This window comes from Coturnix japonica, chromosome 2 (assembly GCF_054131305.1).
Source record: "Coturnix japonica strain WE chromosome 2, WE-NBRP24, whole genome shotgun sequence".
Taxonomy (NCBI): Eukaryota; Metazoa; Chordata; class Aves; order Galliformes; family Phasianidae; genus Coturnix; species Coturnix japonica.
Genome location: NC_140664.1, coordinates 23,772,797 through 23,778,796, shown reverse-complemented (window position 1 = coordinate 23,778,796; position 6,000 = coordinate 23,772,797). Strand labels below are relative to the sequence as shown.

General features: G+C 47.1%; 1 protein-coding gene across 9 annotated transcripts in view; it reads left to right on the top strand.

Moving 5' to 3' along the window:
- Positions 1 to 1,169: 1,169 nt before the first annotated feature.
- Positions 1,170 to 6,000, top strand: part of WWP1 (WW domain containing E3 ubiquitin protein ligase 1) — a 60,777-nt gene continuing 55,946 nt past the window's right edge. For 6 of the 9 annotated variants that reach the window (XR_014942498.1, XM_085537244.1, XM_085537242.1 and 3 more), the window contains exon 1: positions 1,170 to 2,298. The gene's annotated coding sequence lies outside the window, so the exon portion shown is untranslated. Of the gene's footprint in view, positions 2,345 to 6,000 lie in introns of all 9 variants that reach the window. The other 3 variants (XM_085537243.1, XM_085537241.1, XM_015855812.3) reach the window with 1 other exon arrangement.

Genomic DNA, 6,000 nt, shown 5'->3' with positions numbered 1-6,000 from the left:
CATGTTGATTTCAGACATTTGTATATTGGGTATACCCTAACCATTTATATCTGATCCAGCCCACCACAGATTTCAGGTGATATCCTAACTGCTGTCTGGATCCCAAACTCTGTAAGTTCACTAAGAGAAAAGACACAACCCCAAGCAGTGGACACTCATCTTCTGTAACCTAGATTTTGGAAAAAAAAATCCAAAATCCATGTCTAAAATACACCAATTGTTCAACCATGTCAGAAAAGATCTAAAAACATTTAAGAATAGAACCAGTGTATGTTGGAGTCTATTTTGTAGATATCTATTATGAATATGACTTTTCCATAACTCTCCTGACTTTGCAAGGAAAACAAATTGCAGAAATACACCCAAGAAGACACAGTAATAATACTTTGAATGGACTAATAAATGACTATCACATCAAGAATACTGCGTACAAATGACTCTTCTATTGTATTTTATATAAATCTTTATGCAGACTTATTTGTAAAGGCCAAACTTTGGTTGATTTATGATTTGATGAGGCTTATGTATTACAACCCCTAAAGAGCAGAGCTTTAGGACACAAAAGCAATCGAAGCAGCATTCATTCCTCCCAGGCCTTCAGCGCTGTATGATAGAAACTATAATCTTTACTGACCGCAGCACAGTAGAAAAAAATAAGGTAATTATCTTCAAAATGAAGAAAACTGTGCTTATACTTCTTGTGATTTCAACTGCAGTGCGCAAAAACTCAGACTACTTCAGTTTTCGGGGAGTTCAATCAGTGAAAAGTAGAATCATAGAATATCCTGAGTTGAAAGGGACCACAAAGATCATCAAGTCCAACTCCTCTGAGAGCTCTGTCCATGCACTCTGTCACTGCCATTCCCTTGAGCCCTGTCGCTGTCACACAGAGCAGAGCTCAAGGCTGCCCAGCTGCTCCCTGTGAGGAGCTGCAGCCGCCATTAGGACTCCCCTCATCTCCTCTGCTCTGCGCTGAGCACGCCCAGGGACCTCAGCTGCTCCTCATACACCTTGCCCTTAGATCCTTCCCCGCCTCCATAGGATAGCCCAAAGGAGAGCTATCCTTTGGCTGCCCTCTGATAGCTCTGAAATTGCGACGCCCATATCTGCACCCAGTACTTGAGATGAGGCTACACCAGTCAGAGAGTGAGACAACCCCTTTGAAAAGCCCAGTCTATGATATTTCTTAAACTTTACACAACACCGTTTTTCCCAAACTCTGTGGTTCTCCTATAAATCCTGCATAAAGAATGAATAGTTTGGAAAGTAGCACTTCTCTCTGCTTGTTTCCCTTTTGTTTCCTGAAGGAATCCACACGCACAAATCAGACTGTTGGCACTCATGTTGTTTCTCAGAAACAACAGAACTGCTGGCAGTCACTTCAGGGTCTCACACTGCAAGCTTTTGTTCTTTGCAATTAACAGCGGCGCTGGCTGTTGTGACACATCCTCAGAGGCCTTGTTTACACCCCGAAGCCTGTGTTATCACCATGTTAGCAGCACGCTGTAGGCTCTGTGGTGTGAAGCTACACCGACCCCGTCTCATGCACGGGGGCAGCGCAAGGCCCTGGGGGCAGCCCCACGCCCTTAAGCGGCACCTCACAGAGCCCGAGGTGCTGTGCGGGGAGGGAACTCGCACTGCTCTAGTGCTACTAGCAGCTGCCATCCCTCTCCGAGCTGCTCCGAGGGAGGAGAGGTGGGACGTGAAGGGAGGGAGCCCACCCGTGCGGGTCCCGGAGGCTCCGACACAACAAAGTATCGCGGCCGGAGCAGCCACCTCCCTTTATCGCTCGCAGAGCTGCTGGGTGCGCCGGCCCCGCGCCTCCCGGAGCCTTTTCGGGGCAAGCGATTCAATCGCAGCCACCCTTATCCGGCCCGTACACGCCACGCACGGACACCACCTCCGTCCCACAGCGCGGCCCCTCCTCCCCGCTCGGAGGGGCTGATTCAGCGCGCCCGGCTCTCTCCCCGCCGCAGCGCCCGACTTGGTTCAGCCCGGGGCAGGCGCTCGCAATAAGCCCTGTCCCCTTGGAAGAGCCTCGCTTCAGCCTCTCTTTTCTCCCTCCCACCGCTGCTGCGCACTGCTGGGCTCTGGCTGGGCCCGGGCGGCGGAGGAGGCTTCACAAGTTCCAGCTCCCGGGCCCGGGGCGCGCACACGGGGCTGTCCGGCCGGCGGGGGCGCGCAGAGGGTGCTGTGCGCGATCCGCCGATGCCGCGGTGAGATGGCAGCATCCTGCGCGGCGGAGCGCGGTGCGGAGGGGTGAGCAGCCGGCGGGAGAGAAAGGAGAAGGAGAAAAAGGTGCGTGGAGGAGGCGGCGGCAGCAGCTGGGAGGCTGCGAGCCACGGTACGGAACAAAACGGTGCCGTCAGGGCCGGCCTGAGGAGGAGGAGGACGGCCGCGGCTTTCCTCTTTCCCCGCGTCCGCAGCGGGGGCCGGGGGCTGCCCTGTCACGGCGCGGCGGGAGGAGGGCGATGGGCGTGGGGGTAAAATGGCGAAGGGCGCCGCGCCGAGGGCTCGCTCCGGCTTTCCGGCGTTAACCCGTCGCAGCCCCGCGCCGTGCTGCAGGGCGGCCGAGGGGCATATGGCGGCTCGTGCTTTCCCCTCGGTGCTGGCAGCGTCTGTGTGAGGGGCTCCGGCCCGGCCTGCCCTCGGAGGGAGCCGCTGTCAGCCGGGCGGCGGCGTTCCTTCTGGCTGAGGGCTGAGCCCCGTCGCTGTCAGCGCTCGGCTGGGATGGAAGTGGGGGGGGGGAAGCGGTGTGACGGCCGGGTTCACCTTCCTGGGGTGGGACTGAGGAGGGAGACAGGAGCGGCGCCTCTCACAGCGAGCTGCTGTCACCTTCCTCCGTGCATGCCGAGGGAGGTCACCGCTCGGCTGTATCTGTGAGCCCGGCTGGGGCCTCCGCGTGTGCGCTCAGCTGGGCCGGGCTGTGAGAGTGCCAGGCCTCAGAGGACCTGTTTGTGCCACTTATTTTTCTTTGTGTTGTGGCGTGAGATGTTATAACTTAGTGTTTGTTTACCTGGATTCTGGTGTGGCTTTTTATTTTGTTATTTTTGGAAGAAGTCATATTTGGAACAGGACCAGTTCTCAGCCAAGTTAAAGCAGGGTGATCAGCCTCTGCTTCCAGATCTGCATGTGTTTAAACTGTACATCAGAGAGAAAAGGACTGAATACCATCTGATTTTAAGGAAAGCTCATCAGTGCTTGCATGAAACAGAAGGAGCTTTTCATATTTCTGCTGTATCTTCACATGGGACCTGTGTCATATTGAAAATTCTGCCCAGGTTGTGCAATTTTGCTGTCTAGTAAGCCAGTTTTATTACTGTCACTAACCCCAGATGGCTGGGTTATTTATAAACATATGCTTGAAAGACAATATTGCTGTGGTAGTTATGTGTCTCCCCTTAATTTAGTTTAATGCTTTTTTTTTATAAGTGATTAGTGATTGGCTGTGATAATTCTTCACTAACTTGGCTTCTTTTTTATGTGTATGCCCGCTGCCTTTGGTATGGTATGCCATGTTGGTAGAGGTTTAAACTGAATTATTATTTTAATAAGAGTAAAAGTTAAAGAAATGTTAGTAGAAAATATCTGAGGATTTTTCCTCCACTTGAGATACATTTAGCAGTTGTAAAAGCACAGCTTATCTGGAAACTTGACAGAGTTGCTTTCAGATGGGGCAGCTAGAAAGCTGATGATGCTTGTGAAACTGTTTAGAATGCTTTTATCACTTCTTTGATGTGTGTTTTAGTCTTAAGAGTAAAGATGTGATTCCATAAATGCATGTAGCTTAAATAAGCTTACCATTATCAGTAGTATTTTTTCAGTGATACTGTAGGATAATTCCCTTAAATACATAATAATACCTGAAAACAGGAAAGCTATTTTATGTACCTGAGACACATTTAATCTGTCATCATGGAACAGCTCGCTACTGAAAGGGTATGCATTCATTTTGTTGGAAAGATGATTTACGTTTGTTGTTGAACATCAGTGAACAATACATTGCGAGTTTGTATGTTCTTGTTTAAGGATTGTCAATAAAGTTAAAATAATCACCTGTCTAAAGGTGCTTCTTAAGTCTTGGGAGCACTCACAGAGCTCAGAGCCAATTTAGTTTCTTAATTCCTTGGAAGAAGGAGGAACGTCTGCTTGTTCTGTTGCTCGACCTTTTCCATTTCATGTGAAATTGAGAATTTTGGTAATCTGGAATTGCTATGAATTTTCCTGTTTTTATTTTGTTTTGTTTTTCCTCTGAGAAGAATGTACATAGGGAAGGAGATTCTCCTTTTTCCGCCTGACTCTTTTTGTTCCCAAAATTTTGACCATGGGAGTGTTCAAGAAACGTTTGGATGTTGTGTTGATGAATATGATTTAGCTGGGAAGTATTGGTGATGGTTGGACTAGATGATCTTCTAGGTCTTTTCCAACCTTGATAATTCTGTGATTATGTGAAAATACAGCATCTGTCACACAAAGTTGTTATTGCATTCAGCTTGTTCATGCTTCAGAATCCTTATGCTGTTAAAACACTGGATTGGGAATTCAAGGAACTATTTAAAAAAGCTAATGACTTAGCCATTCACAATTAAGAAGTATGGCCTTCTTATTCACTTAAACAAAATACAGTTAGCTTAAAACCAAAAGACTAACAAAAAAATATGTCTCCATCCACTAAAATGCAAAAATTGAAGTGGCTCGAAGTGGGAATGAATTGAGTGATGGATAAATGTGGGCACCTGTGTGTGTGTCATGCTTAAGTGCATGTGCTTATGTGACTCTTGGAAGATACTTTTAATTTGGGTAAAAATATTTCCTTTCTTTACAAAGCCAGAAGAGAAGGGATAAATAAATATGTCCTTATCTTTTAAGCCAGGTTGGTACTCTGCTTACCTACTTTTGCACAGTGTAGCATTCACCTCAATTAAAAAGTGTCTTCCGAGCTCTTAACAAATTGCTTAAGACTCTAAGTCAGTAGATAAGCTGCTCCAATGAGCCTTCTGGAATAAAAGTTTGTAAATTGGGGGCAGGGTGGCAGTGTTGTTCTGTGGTTTCTGTGGTAGTGTCAGATTAAGCAGATCATGTCATTTTTGCTGTCGTTATGAAACTTGTAAACTAGAACTGCCAAACTTCCTTTGAATTCCGAGTTACACTACAGCCAGTGACATGCTTTAATTGTTTTGGTCTGTGTGCAGATATAGAGAACAAGGGCTGGTTATATCCAATGCTGTCTTTAAAAGTTTGTGTTCTTTGCATCTGTAGGATTCTTTCTTTCTCTGTAGGTGTTAGTTCAGACTTAGGATAATGTGTTTTTACTGTTTTGGAGGACGTGATAGCTTAACCAGGAGCATATCATAGAATCATAGAATGACCTGGGTTGGAAGGGACCTCAAGGATCATGTAGTTCCAACCCCCCTGCCTGGCAGAGCCACCAAACATACACCTTTACTAGATCAGGTTGCCCAGGGCCCCATCCAACCTGGCCTTGAACACCTCCAAGGACGGGGCATCCACAACCTCCCTGGGCAGCCTGTTCCAGGACCTCACTACTCTCCTAGTAAATAATATCCCCCTATCATCCAACGTAAATCTACCCTCTTACAACTTAAATCCATTTCCCCTTGTCCTGGTAATATACCTGAGTTGACCTCTGTCTTGCTTTCCTAATGCTGCGGACTCAAGGGAAGCTATAAACTGTCAGCGTGGTTGAAGTGGTGTCACAGTCATATATCACAGTCATATACATGGGATTGTGCTGTGGTGGTTTTCTTTTGTTCCTTTTTTTTTTTTTTTTCCCCTTCCTTTTAACATTTCAGGGAAGTCCTTGTATTACGTGTAGTTCATGGTAGCTGCTGGACAAGTGGAATGTAGTATGAAGTAATTTCTGATTGTGGGATTGCATGTACACATGCTGCTGTGGTTCTGTAACAATAGATAGGTGGCAGACAAGCTGTTTTTCATTCCCTTGCTCCTTAGTCAATTTCGAGGGTTATGTAAGTTTAT